The 14,086-nt window shown below is 40.2% G+C and overlaps 1 protein-coding gene across 9 annotated transcripts in view; it reads left to right on the forward strand.

Moving 5' to 3' along the window:
• LOC122574774 (transient receptor potential-gamma protein) overlaps nt 1-14,086 on the forward strand; it is a 100,715-nt gene that overhangs the window by 348 nt on the left and 86,281 nt on the right. For 2 of the 9 annotated variants that reach the window (XM_043742841.1, XM_043742849.1), the window contains exon 1: nt 8-2,968. The exons of 2 other annotated variants lie outside the window; for them this stretch is intronic. The gene's annotated coding sequence lies outside the window, so the exon portion shown is untranslated. Of the gene's footprint in view, nt 1-7; nt 2,969-3,018; nt 3,323-14,086 lie in introns of those variants that run through there. 5 more of the 9 variants (XM_043742774.1, XM_043742785.1, XM_043742833.1 and 2 more) reach the window with 5 other exon arrangements.

Consider the following 14,086-nt stretch of genomic DNA (forward strand, 5'->3'; position numbering starts at 1 on the left):
ATAAACTCATTTAGTATCAGTATGAAGTTAAGATATTAATAACATCGATATAAAGTACAACAAAATGAATCGTTGTTGGAAAGCGATTTACATCGGTGTCATTAATACGTCTCAAGCGCGACATTGAGAAATAACATCTTAAATGCGATACGAAATGTTAGAAAGCGAGTCTCAATAAAACGATCGAAGGAAAGCAAGCGATGAAGGAGAACGAAAGACGTAGTAGACGGGGGGACGATTAACAGCGTCTCGACGCGTCACAGCGCGTTCTTAACCGATGCAGCGTCGAGCACCAGCGTTAAGTTTCAACGAGGAAACTTACCGACCGCATCTCAGCGCACTCTACACTCGGCGAGCGCCTCTTGGCAACAAATTGCGAAGACGAATTTCCATTTTTTCCAAGAACAATTAATAGCCGCGGAAAGAATCGGGATAGCGGTCTTAAAAATCGGTCCGCTTAATATGCATGCGCATAATTTACAGGGCGCCACTGGTATTGGAATGATTAAATTAAAGTCGCCGCCAGGGGGTGGAATGTTTTTCAACCGACGACCCGCGCACAAAGATGATTTGTCTGGGGAAAATATTAAACAAAAACACGCCACTGAGGCAGCGTCGAAAAATTTGCATCGTTTGATTAAAAAATGGGAAAGTGGATATTTTAAAAACAGATCACGATAAAAGTAGATGATCTTCCCAAAAGAAGTTGGACTTTTTCAACAAATGTTCTTATATGCCTTGTCAAGAGTTCTTCAGATGAATTAACGTTTAAGCTTCAGTTCTAAACGTATCTATGTGATTAATAATAGCTTCTTTTACTTGAAAATATTAAACAATAGTATACTTAAAATAATTTGGCACGAAGTACATAGAGCGTATAATTTTATTCAAAATGACAGTATTTCTATCGAATATCTACAGTATATTGTACAAGCTGTTAAAACATTCTAAATTAGTTGTATACTTTATCAAAGTAAATAGCTTATCCTTCGTTTCGAGTCGCTTACATTTCGAGACGACGTTCACGGTGATAAATCGAATGAGCGAAATAGGAAACGTTCCCGACGTCAAAATACAAGCAATTCGTTTGCGACTCACCAGGAAGACGAACAGGCAGCTCGGCGAAATTAACAGCTTGCTCCTTTAGTCGTAATTGTTTCTAGAAACGTTTGCTTCTTGGATTATGGCTCGATCAAGTGCAGAGTAATTGGAAGGCGCTTCGACGTCGAGAAGACAACACTCACGTCGAATCGATTCCTCGTCGAACATTTTATATTCGTTAGACAGTACATTATTTCCAGCCAATACTTGCATGCGAACATCCCGACTTCTGTAACATGGATTCTTCTGAATATTTTACGAAATTCTATTCCCAACACGGGAAACAGGACGTTCTTAAAAGCGACGCAGGTGGAATTAACGAGTGAACGAACGAGGACAAGCTTATTCAGAAGATACGACGACGACTGTCGACCTTTTTTTAGGAGGAAAGAGCCAAGAAAGGAGCGGCAGGATAAGCGAAGATCGGATTATCTGCCGTCAGATTCGATAGTTATCAAGTTCCAGTTGAAACTTGTTCAAGATTCGCACGGCGCCGTGGCGGTGCAGCGAACTGAACCTTTTTCCCTCGATTCTCCAGTTTCTACTGTAATTTTCGTTTTATATATTTTTATATATTGTAATAATAAACGGTCATAAGTTTACGAAAAATACACATTGAAAGGAAAGATAGAGAAATAATAGAATAGAATAAAATAAAATACAATGTTAATGCAATGATGAATGAAATAAAACAGAAATTATATAATAAAGATACAATGAAATAAAAGAAGACCGTGGATAGATATAGAAGTCGAAGCGAAAAACCGAGAAATACCGTCAGTAAGTGTCCGAACAAGAATGAGATTAAATTCTTACAAATTAACCATTGTAACGAACTGCTTGAACGCGTGAACGGGAACCGGATAAAAAATCAACCCTATTCGCAACACCATTGACGTAGTTACATATTCCTGAAACGAGATCGGAAAACTTTAGATTCATAATTTCACCTTCGTATTGTCACAACTTCGATACAAATTATCGATCAAATATTTAACAATGTTAAGCGATAACGAGGTCCCTTCTCAGGGGTTAATAGCTAGCGAGAAACATCGATATATGTACATACCCGCATGTAAAAAATGCGGTGAGGCGCTAGTCATAGTGTTTATCATCGGTCGTTCGGTTCTCCTGCGCATCATTTTTATCCATTTTCTATTACGTTCGTTGAAAATGGATATCAAGAGACGGAGGGGTAATCTGCCTTAAAACTACCATGAAACACGCATCGAGACACGAACGAGTCTCGCGACGAGTGCGTCGAATGTACTTCGGTACCAATAAATAACAACACAACACCGTCGAATGTCACGCGGCAAAGGCAGGGGCGAACGACGGAGCAACCGAAAAGTGGTATCCGTCAGGCTTGCAGGATGTGGAGAGAGGGGTGGGAGAGACGCCGTGCGTCGAGACGCCTCGGTCCGCTCAGTCACCGCCCAGACCGCGCCGCGAGCGATTCATCCGTCGTGACTTTCGCGTGTTCACGCCGGATCTCGTGTCAGTGACTTTCGTTGTCTTTAATCGTCACTTGATCACCGTCTCTGTCTCGCGAATGAATCTTAACTCTCGGCACTACGATATTGTACGTTTCAGTCACGTGTTGGCACTTTATCGTCGATTTTCATTCAAAGATTGCGGCTACCGGTGGCCCCGGTTAGAACCGCGTTGATCCAGGCGTCGCGTGACCGTGTGATCTACCCGCGTCGAACAGTGATTCCCTCGCATCGATCACGTGAACTGCAGTGTAAGTTAGAAGTGGTGCCGTGGTGGAGTCGGCTGGAACGCATCCTGCGGAAAGCGGTTTCCTCTGGAGGCACTCAGAAAGCAATCAAGATCCATCGCTGCCCGGAAATGCCAGAAAGTCAAGGTCGCTTTATTTACACCGTTATACTACCGATTCGTCGTTAACAGCCGGTTTCGCGCGAGCCAAACGGAAGTCGCCTCGTGAATCACTCGTTATTTTCGATCGTGTTATTGTACGCTTGTTTACGCGCCCTTCCTATTGTACATTGAGAAACTTTTCAAGTAGTTGGATCGAAAGTCTATGATACGTTTAGTGTATTGGTCGTCGCAGCGACAGATTATCGCTGTTATGTTGTATTCTTTTTCTTTTTTCCTTTTTTTCTTTTTTCTCGGAACTCGAGGAACGACGAGGCAACTCTGAATGGTAACGTCGAGACCATAATGAATTGAATTCCACGATACGACGGAACTCGACATGGTACGGAAATTTTAACAAAATTATCATTCAGAGCATGAAAGACGTAGCGATTCGGTAGTGAGAAGGTTCCTCTCAACCTCGGTATTGCTTGTCATTTTCGGATCATGCCGATGTCAAGTTTCGAAAACGCGGATACCCTTCATTTAGAATACGCAACAAATTGCTGCGAGTTTCAAAAGTTTTAAAGTATAAAATTCGTAAGCAAGATTTATAAGGAGAACGAAGTTCTCTGAAAGAAGAGAAACTTTCAAATCCATCGTTGTTGGAACGTTACAGTGAAAAGCTGCGCGGGTTTTCGCAACACACTTTGTAAAATTTCGAATCATTTCACCTCGAGAACTTACGTCTACTCGTTATCGATAAATCATCGATCACGAACGAAATTTTTAGACAAGTGATACCGTGAATTCTATTTCGCTCGAATAATTTACAAAATATCGAATGAACGATAACAATGACTGGAGAATATATCGATACTTTCGTCGATATATTCTTCGGTTTTTCTTCATTTTAAACCTGTTCATTTTACGAACGAAAGTTTGACACGAGGAAGATACAAAAAAGGTCTATCGTGTTGATTGAACTGTTACGGTAAGGGGGATGACGGGCTAAAGTGATCGAATAACTTTAATTAATTTTGACCGGTTAGCAATGAAGTCTTGCCAAGGCTGTCCGGATCGTAGTAACTGCGTGGAAGTTTATAGAACGTGGAACGATTAATCACGGATATCGAAAGAATACGGTCCATGCATCGAAAAACGATTCGACGAAAGTTTCGTTACTCGAACTGTACTTCAACTGTATACGTCATTGTTTATATGAAAGTGTATCGAAATACGAGCGAAAGGGAATCGTGTTATGCCGCGTGCATGCGAAAATAAATCGTAGTTTCCGATGAAATACCGTTCCAAGTTCCATTCGATAGCTGAAACGTTAGTATCGAGTATCCCCGATCGATTAAAAATATTATTCGCGTTACGATATAATCGAAAATCCTTGCTCTCCGTGATTATATAATAATTTAATTCGAGGTCGACATTTACACAGGCGCCGAAATTTCAAACGTTGTAGAATATCAACGTACTAATTAATGCAAATTATGCAGCATTAGGTGATCATTTCGTAAACCGATTGCGATAAATCGCTAATCTTTTACTCTATTTCGAATAAATGTATGAGATCATTTTTTACACGATAAATTATCTGCTCTGTTTGAGACTCGTTTCGCCAGATATATTTCCGTCCTTCTCTTTTTTTTTTTCGCGATTGTATTCTTCCGTCATACGAACGTGGATTTATCCAACTGTTTATTTGAATTGGTATTTATTGAACGAACAAAATGGAATTTATATTGGTACACGTTATACCGCGTTTCTTACTGAACTTGGCCTGTGTTGCACAGTGATGCATCAGTCGATAACGTTACAGAGTATAAAAGTTGCAAACATGTCACAAATCATAGTTTGTATTCTCGTCTTTTACAATTTTATCATACTAAATCAAACAGAACAATCGGATCCCTCGTAGTTTAGAAAATTGACTTGCAAAATTTCATTTATTTTATCAAAGAATTTGCTGATTTACTATCACGCGAAAAAATTGATTGATTCTTGTAACTTCTTTCACGACTATACGAATTTATTACGTGAACGAGGAAATTTATTAAGCTTAAGATATATCGTAAGAAAAAATATCACTCGGAGGAAAGTCTTTGAGATGAATTGTGGGATGTGGAGTGGTGGTTCTTTAGTTAAAAAGTTCCAACTTGAAAGTGGCCATTGTAAACGTTGCCATTGAGAAAATCAAGCAGAAGGAACGCGTTCGATAGAGACACTCGAATCTTCATTCAATGCTCTAAGCGGATCGCTCGATCATTTCATGAATAATCGGCCGTAATGGCAACTAATTTTTGTACAGGCTGCCGATAATTCTCCAGCCATCTGGAGAATACCGGCATTAAACCGGAGAAACGTTGTAGATAGTTCGCGTGAAGTGGCTCTCGATCTTAAGCACGAGGCAACAAAGATCCTTCGATGTTTTTTTTCTTCGAAACTTGTATTTCAAATAAAGTTAACATTTAATATCGTCGAACGGCTGGAGAGAAAGCGAGGAAGCAGATATTGTTAAGTTATTGTAGAAAACAGCAAACAAGTTTGGAGTGAAAGTTTCCGAAATATTTTTCCACGCTGCACTGTAAAAGGATTAATATTTTAATATTCTAATACCACGGCGAGAACTTGGTCGGTGTAACGCTTAATCGCGGACTTTTACTGCCTCCAAACGATATTACGATCAACATCGTACTGATTACAAAAATGTTTGTTTACATAGTATGACAGAGCGGACATGAATTATGTATATTCAACTTCCATAGATCATTCGGTTGCGAGCTATTTTTTGTTGAGAGGAAGAAATGCGAGCACCGGTATTGCGCCATGTGGCAAATTGTTACGTAATCCACGCGGATTCATCCGTTCGCAATCCTACGAAACACAAGGAGGATCTCATCCAAATTCAATTATGAAGTAGCTTTAGATATTTTCTTCCTTTTTTCCTAAGAACATATCCGTACCGGGAGTAATTTGAACGTAAATGTAAATAACTCTCAATCGACAAAGCAGCAGATGGTAATCCTTTCGCAAGCGTGGATTATATTCGTTTTGTTAAGAAGTACAAGGTTCTCGTTTTAGTACTCAGGTTCGAACACCTGAAACCTGGTTACGCTGGTCTTCGCGTGCATTTCTTAATCGACCTGCACGATCTCGAGTTTAACCCGAACGATCTCTCCATTGTCTGATGAACTACCTCAAAGACGGCACGCCATGAATAAATTCATCTTGGTAATCACCGTCATTGTTTCGTTGTGCTCGGTACAAACAGATCGAGTACACCTACCTATCTCTGTTTCCCGGCAGACTTAAATGATATAATTAATCACGTTAATTTCGACAGTTCTCTCTTCATTCTTTAGACGTCGGGTATTATCGTAGATTTTTAACCAGCTCGAGCTCGTTAAAATTCGAAGCATCGATGAAAGGAGAAATTGCCACTGAAAATTTTCACAAGAGAAGTCGAGAGGCACGTTGAATGCGATAATGGAATTTTGAAAATGGAAAATATCGCAGGGAATGACGCACCCAGACTGACGTACTCTTGAATCGAAATCAGATGCACTTCAAATCCATCTTACGGAAAAGTGGCCATTTGCATTTGTACCGTACGAAACAGGCCGAACTGTCTCGCGTCACGGTACCATCGTTCCAATACTTTTCTCTAGCCAGAGTCAAATTTTATGAAAGTACGTATTGTAGAGTTCCCAATGGCCTAATTCCATCAGAGGGGAATTTAAGGTTTCGATAGACGTAAGTTTGCGAAGTAATTTCTGTGAAGAAAATCGCGAGACGTTTCCCTGGCCGCACTCGTCAATAATTTCACCGTCATCGTGTCGATAACGACGAACCAGTTTATCGAAACCCTACGTTCCCAACGTATTTTATCTCGGTTTTCCCGGTTTTAGTTTGTTTGAAACATTACGGCGTAAGTTGAACTTTTGATATTTTATTTGATCACACGCCTGCCCATTTATATACAAACTTCAATCTCGAGATATGCGTTCGCTCTGATCGACTACGACATGTTTACACGAATTTACCCGACATATCCCCAGGTCGTCTGACCACGTTACGTTCCTCCGTATCTCTGTCGAGCTGCTACGTTTGCGAAACTCGTTTCCTTTCAACTCAACATCCACAACGTTTAATTCTACGTAAGCTTAGTTAATCGTGAAACTAACGGCCCGTTGTTTCTTGCTCTCTCTTTCTCTCTTTTACATTATTCTCTATATGGAAAGATCATTTGCATAAAATAGTAGCAATTTAAAACAATATAACGCTTGGTTCGTGACATTGCCGATTATGAGAAACCCATATAGAACCGTATGTTTAAGCTGCTAAATCTATAATACTTTAATTCGTGAAACAAATTGTGTAAAATTGTATTTTTTAAGTGCCTCCATGATGAACATACCTGTGAAATAATTGAAGTAAAACTCAAAAGTTGAAACATAGTACTCGAATTAAAATAAAATCTCTTCTTTCGTCAGTTTTGGCTCGTGAACGATATAAAAGGGTGTAGAATATTGCCCTACCTACGTCTTGTATTTTGATGCCTGATTATTCGCTATAATTTGGCTATACGATAATTTTTTAGAACTTCGGACTTCCTTTTCAACGTTGTGCACAAAAGTGCTCGTTAAAATACCATGAAATGACGAGGCGAGGAAAGAGAAAAGGGGGAGGACACTCAGAGGAACTTTAACCGTAGCACCTTTTCTTCGTCTGCTATCTTCTTACCTTATTCCTCGGCCGGACTCTCACTATCCTATTCTCATTCTTCTTCATCGGTTGAATCGAGGTTATCGGAGCGCTCAATTATTTGGGTCATTCGAGACTACGGTTTTCCACTAGCATCGAGCACATCCCGCCGTGCACCGAATATTTTGATAGAAATAGGTAACGTTTCTGTGATAAAACGATGCCGGAGCATATTTACCCAGGTAGAATTTCCGAATTAATTATTTAATATTAAACAGTGTTACGATTTTTTTTAGAACGACCCTTAAAATTCTTTTCTACCTATTTGCAGTGAAGATATAATTAACGAAAACGTGTCTTGAACTCGTAGTAATAAATGTCGTAGAGATGTCTGGAAGTAAATGTTTAATACGATCAAATGATTATCGTGCGATATATTATGGGTGATTTCACAAGGGGAAGAAACGCTATATAATTGATTAGTTGCCGAAAATAACTATATTCCGCGCAGGATAGAGGATTGAGCCACGGAACACCGTATCGTTTATTACGTGTAGGTTAAAACCTGCGGGATATAATTTAACCGCGCGTCTCTACGCTTCGCTCTCTAGCGTCGAAAGACCTTGCGCCGATAGATAAAGAAATGGTACCCTTCAGACTTTTCTAAAATTACCGGGACAGGCGTCGCCTCAAAGAAATTTAACGAGCAAAATGATTTGTTGCTTAGAATTGCAGCAACACGTATTTACGAAGGCACAATTTTCCTTTCATTTTTCTCGTGCTCGTATCCTATAAAAGCTTCCGGTGAATCGTCTCGTGTATATTGCACATACACACGGCGATATTCCCGTTTTCGAGGCACACATCTTTGTCGCACTCGACTTTTCCCCATCGTACCTACTCGTTCTTTCTTCCAAGCGAAATTTAAGAAAGTTACAGTTCGATCGAACTCACTTGACCGATCCCTCGAGCACAGCTGGTTACCAGCGGGGTCGTTTCAGAATGGCAAAACGCCGTCTACCATTGCACCCGGAAATTAAATGCCACATACAGGTTACAGGAAGATGATTGCTTCGTCCTTGACACGGTGCGGCATATACCGCTTATTTGCAGCCCTACGAAATTACGAGTCACATGATCCAGAGATGACGATTAGTGCGAAATAATTCCGGCGCTTGAACATGCCCGTAATAGATGCTCACGGATCGTATGAGCACGCACGCATGTACGTAGCAGTGTGTACATAGTGTAAAACACGGATAGGTACACGTACTTACGCGTGTGGTATCTATTATATCGACACGAAGCTTCGATACACTTGTACGTTCAATGTCACGGTGCTCGCACGTGCATCTATCTCGTAGCTATGTATTTGCATGCGTGCAATTTACAGGTAGCAGTCGATGCGTATGCAAATTAGCAGCCAGGGTAGTTTGTTACGGAAATTTAAATTTTCTGGGTGGAAGGTCCGGGAAATATCATCATTGCGTGGCGTAAAATCGCAAGTGAACGGTGAACCACGGGGTAATTCAACCGCTGAAGCGAACTTCTGCCGCTTTCGCGATGTTTTACACAGTGTTGGAAAGTACACGTGTACTCGATAATCGGTCAACGATATGTTTCGATAACAAGCTGTCACGTATGAATTAATTTTGTGGTAGCAATTTCGCGTGATCATCAGCCGGAAATCGTATCGAGCGTCGCACGTCGTCGTTATAAATTTTATTTTATTCGTCGCTCGGGCAGCGAGATGGTCGAGATCTCTAAAACCATGCTATCGCAAATTACATTATGCCGTTACATAAATTTCTGAATACAGTCAGACTGGAATCGACGATTTTGCGACAACAAAAATTATTCATCCGCTGTTTCGGCGTTGACGACCGTACACGATAGAAATAAAGTTACCAATGTCCTAATTACAGAGTCTCGATTAACCGAATTAAAATTAGACAGTCGTATTTCCCGGATAATTGAACGGCTGAAATTATGACATTATTTTTTTTTTTTATGAAAAGTGATAATTTATTGCGCATTATTATATAATTTCTTTCCAATCTTTCTGAGCCATACGTGGCTAAATATTGATATTCTTTTACTTTTAATTTATCAACATAAACCATATACAGTGTCCAGATTTACTTATTTCTCAATTTCACTGAAATTCGTCTACCTGTTGAGACACCTGAATAATTTCCAATTGCAACTTTAACTTTTGGTGCCATTAATCGTAGATCTTGCAAGGGTTATAGATCTTTGCAATATTTGCGAGTTTCTTATTTCTTCTCAGCTTCTGAAGTATTCCTTGCTTTATTCCAACACTCAATACGATACGTTTCTTCTTTGATGCCACTGTATGATGTGAGATATTAACATAATATCATAACAGAACAGGCAAGATACGAGATCGTAGGACCACACGAGTAAGAAATATCGTTTAGTTGATAGAACGTTCGGTTGGAGGAAAGTTTGCGTACTGGACATTCTATCGTACTATAGAACTGTTGAGAATTGTGGATCTTAATTGCCGAAATAAAGGTAAAGAAACACTAAGGTTACACTTAGAATTCTTATTAAAATAGTTTTAGACTTATTTAATAAACGATTCCCAGGATCTTCGCCGATATACATTTGCACGTGTCTCAGCACTTTGTCTCGCCATCTTCCATATCAGACTGCCAACGGAACAGTCACATTCGTCTGTTTTTCGAGACGCCGTGCACACACATACTTCCACACACTCATATTCACATACGTGTGTCACTACTACGCGGCCAATCCAGTCTAGCACAGAAAATTAAGCATATCTCAATAAGAACGATTCTCGATAAAATCGTATGCGTCGTTAAGAATGAACTGTACGATGTAACGTGACGCGTGACGCCTTCCGATCTTGTCACGAGTGATGCGAAACTTTCTATGGAATCCATTAACGCGGCGAAAGATGCAATTACGTTTGCGCGCGGAGCAACCCTAAGAGTAACCGCGATCTCGTCTATTTCATTTTATTAAGGTTGTCGCGCATGTTCGTCGCCCCTCAAACTCTTGATTCATATTTAACGGCGATATTAGTCATTTGCAAGTTGAAAGAACCGTGCCGCCTGTTCCGGTATCTACAGAGTGTTTCAGGAAGTTGCAAGAAATTATAAATAAGGAAACAAAAAGCTTTAATAAACTTCGGTATCTGTATTCATACTCGAGCATCTTGTAACTCCAAAACTAACGATATTTAACCCACGTTCGTTAAGAACTTTTCGCTTGTTTCGATGAATACTCGGTGCTTCTGATGTTTAGCACCAATTACCAGAAACAGTTTGTATTCTCTTAATTAGTTACACAATAACGGTGCGGCAACGACAGTTTCAATGAATTTAACGAGTTAGTAACGCAGAATTGTCCCACGTTACAAACAAACTTCCTCGACTTCACTTTGGATATGCACGAGTTTGAAGGAAGAACTTGGATCAAGTTAAATGTTGCAACAATCTAAACAACATCGCGAATCCTTTCTATCCTATCGTTTGCCATCGTAACCTAAACTTTAGCAGTTAGCGAACCGTAGGACGAGTTTCGGAAAAGAACTCAAATTATTTTTACTCGAAATAATGATATTCCCTCGAATAGAAAGTTTCTTTGAAATGTCTCGATTTTAGTCGAGGCTGAATTACGATGATTCGATATCCAACTCGACCAACGACCCATTCAACGAAAGGATAATAAGGTAATCGCTGTAATCGAACGAATTCCCTTTCTGTTTACCTTCTCCGCGTCGAATGTTTGAGGATGCGGAGGAATCTCGCGAGGAGTCGGCAGCGTCGGCGAGTAGCTAAACGTCGACGCCCCAGAGCGACGCCATCCTCATTGATTCCACTCCAACCATTTCACAGCCCTCTCGCTGCCCTTCCTTCAGCTCGTGTCCTTAACTGGCTTCGTTGCCCGCGAACTGCTCCTTCGTCAGCCGCGAGAATCCCTTAACATCGCTGTAATGCGTTTTGAATTGGATCGATGGGTCGGGGAACTTTTCCGGCTGTTTGACCAAACTTTCTCAATTTTCATGAAATTCTGTCCTCCGTTTAAATCCGCGTTTCCTCGTGGAAATTCAAAGTCGACGATCAAACCGCGTACGCATGGATGAGAGGCAGAAATGATTCTGAATTAAAGCCGAGCAAACCGAACGATTCGAATTTCGTCGTGGATGAATCGTAGGAACGACAGAGTCGTTTTTGAGAATCGAAAAAAAAAAAAAAGAAAATAAAAGACTATTGTCATCCCTCGTTCTATTGGTCGCGTTACTTTAAAACCAGTCTCTGGCGAATCATCCAATTTGCATTTGTCGTTATATCGAGGTTCGTTCTCTGATTCTGGTCACGCGTTACCGCGTGCCGACGAAATTTCAAAAGGAACATTGACATGACGGTCTTCTGTCAAAAGGAAGACTTCGAGAATTGTCAAGACGATGAATAATAAACGAACGGGCGGAGTTACGAGCGAGATATTTGTAAAATAAAAGGCCGACGATATTCGGGTGACTGTAATTACCTTTGACTCTACCAAATAACGAGGTCTGTTACAGACAGCGGTACAGGCATAATTGCATTGCATTGGCAAAAGGAAATTATATGCAAACCTGAACTGGAGATGTAGTATCGGGAAAGAGTTCTCGTTTCATTTCGAGAAGTTTAATTCGAGTTTCATATATATGAAAACGAGACATCGTTAAATAATAAGTCGTGCCTCTATAAAATACGAAAAGTCTAACTTATTTCTTTCTCTTGTGATCTTCGTATAGAATTAAGTATAGTTATATTAATTATAGTTATATAAGTACATTGAAACAAACTTTATGAGCAAGACAATACAAGCTCTTACGAAACATTTCGTTAAAGAGCGGTACGTCGACCATTCGAGATAGAATGCTGTAATTAAGTAGTTTTCTCTCGTTAAAGGACTGATCTTATCTATCGGTTGTTACCAGAGACGCAAATAATATAACGTTCGTTGCAATTATCGGTCTTCGTTTTTCGCACCGTTGTCGCTAAGTGATAAGCGTATGCGACGCGTATCACACTTATATAATAATCAAAGATAAATGGCCATCGCGACGCATTAGCAGCGATATCGATTCTGTAAACGAGAATCAACAGCGAACATTAAAGCAGTCGGTGGCTCACGCTGACTTTAAAGCTCGACTTCCTAGTAGCAGTCATTCATTCTGCGAGCTTCATCTCGAACTTCGTCACTGAATTACCGATTCAGCGTGGGATCGACCAATGTTCGGTCGCATGAACTGGGATAATCCTGGTCGGAATTCCGGACAACCGAATTCAAAGCGATTTAGAGCTTAAAGTATTTAATCCGACAGGTGACGAGCGTTTGAAATTTCCGTGAAATCAACGACGACGCACCGTGTTGATTTCTAGCTGATTCATGAATATCTTTTCCCCATGTTTTTTCGAGACATCGCCATCGACTGCAATTCAGTGGCACGCAACAAAACTTGTTGCTCTGGAATCAGTCCAGCCAGACAACCGCAATTACTCTTTCAATCGATCACGCGTTCCGCCGCGGACAGGCCGAATACACTTTGAACGCGACGATCGATGATTTCAACGCGATCCACGAGCTCTCGGAATTTAAACGACCGCGCAACCGTCCCGGAAACACGGTCCACCGATCTTCGGAAAAAGTGAAGCTGTCACTGACGAACGAAGAATAAATCGCTTCTCGAATTTCTCGGGGTCAAGGTTTACGCAGCGATCGATTTTATCACCGGTTGTACCATATTAAAATGAGAAATTCGTACATGGTAGAATCGCCGTGATACGAATTGTATAATGATAATTGGACGACAATACTGTTTGGATAAGAGAATTTTTCATAATAATATGATATAACAACAAGCATTTAGCACTTGGATTAAGTTAATATTTATGACAAAATGAAATGAAATAAATAGGTATCTCATAGCTTATAATATTCGTTTTTAAATTTGTTTTGCTTTAGTAATAAGTATGATTTTAATAGTCGAGTCTCGTAACAGTGTTGAGGAAATTTCAAAATGTTTCCAATAGTACACGTAAAGTGTTCATAAAAGCTTTCTATGTACGTTCGAATGCTTTCCTGCATTTGCATACCGTGTTCTAATGGGAAGTATGCTGTTGAGACAATAAAACGTGCAGATAACGGCTGCTTCGGTAAAGAATATTCTACTGTATTCACAATTTTTCTCCTAAATTCGATACGTGACACGATATATCGTAATTTGTTGCCAAATATTTTACAATTTCAAGTCAACTGGAGATATTTAAATATCTTATCGATCTTCCATTGCAAATTTCCTTGAAATTCACACGCGCCAATATGAACCACGATTTATCCTTATCCTCGCGCCAGCAGTGCAGAGAGCACCATTTCCGGTTGCATGCGCCGCTCGTTTGTTACCAAGCGGACT

Source organism: Bombus pyrosoma, linkage group LG2 (assembly GCF_014825855.1).
Source record: "Bombus pyrosoma isolate SC7728 linkage group LG2, ASM1482585v1, whole genome shotgun sequence".
Taxonomy (NCBI): Eukaryota; Metazoa; Arthropoda; class Insecta; order Hymenoptera; family Apidae; genus Bombus; species Bombus pyrosoma.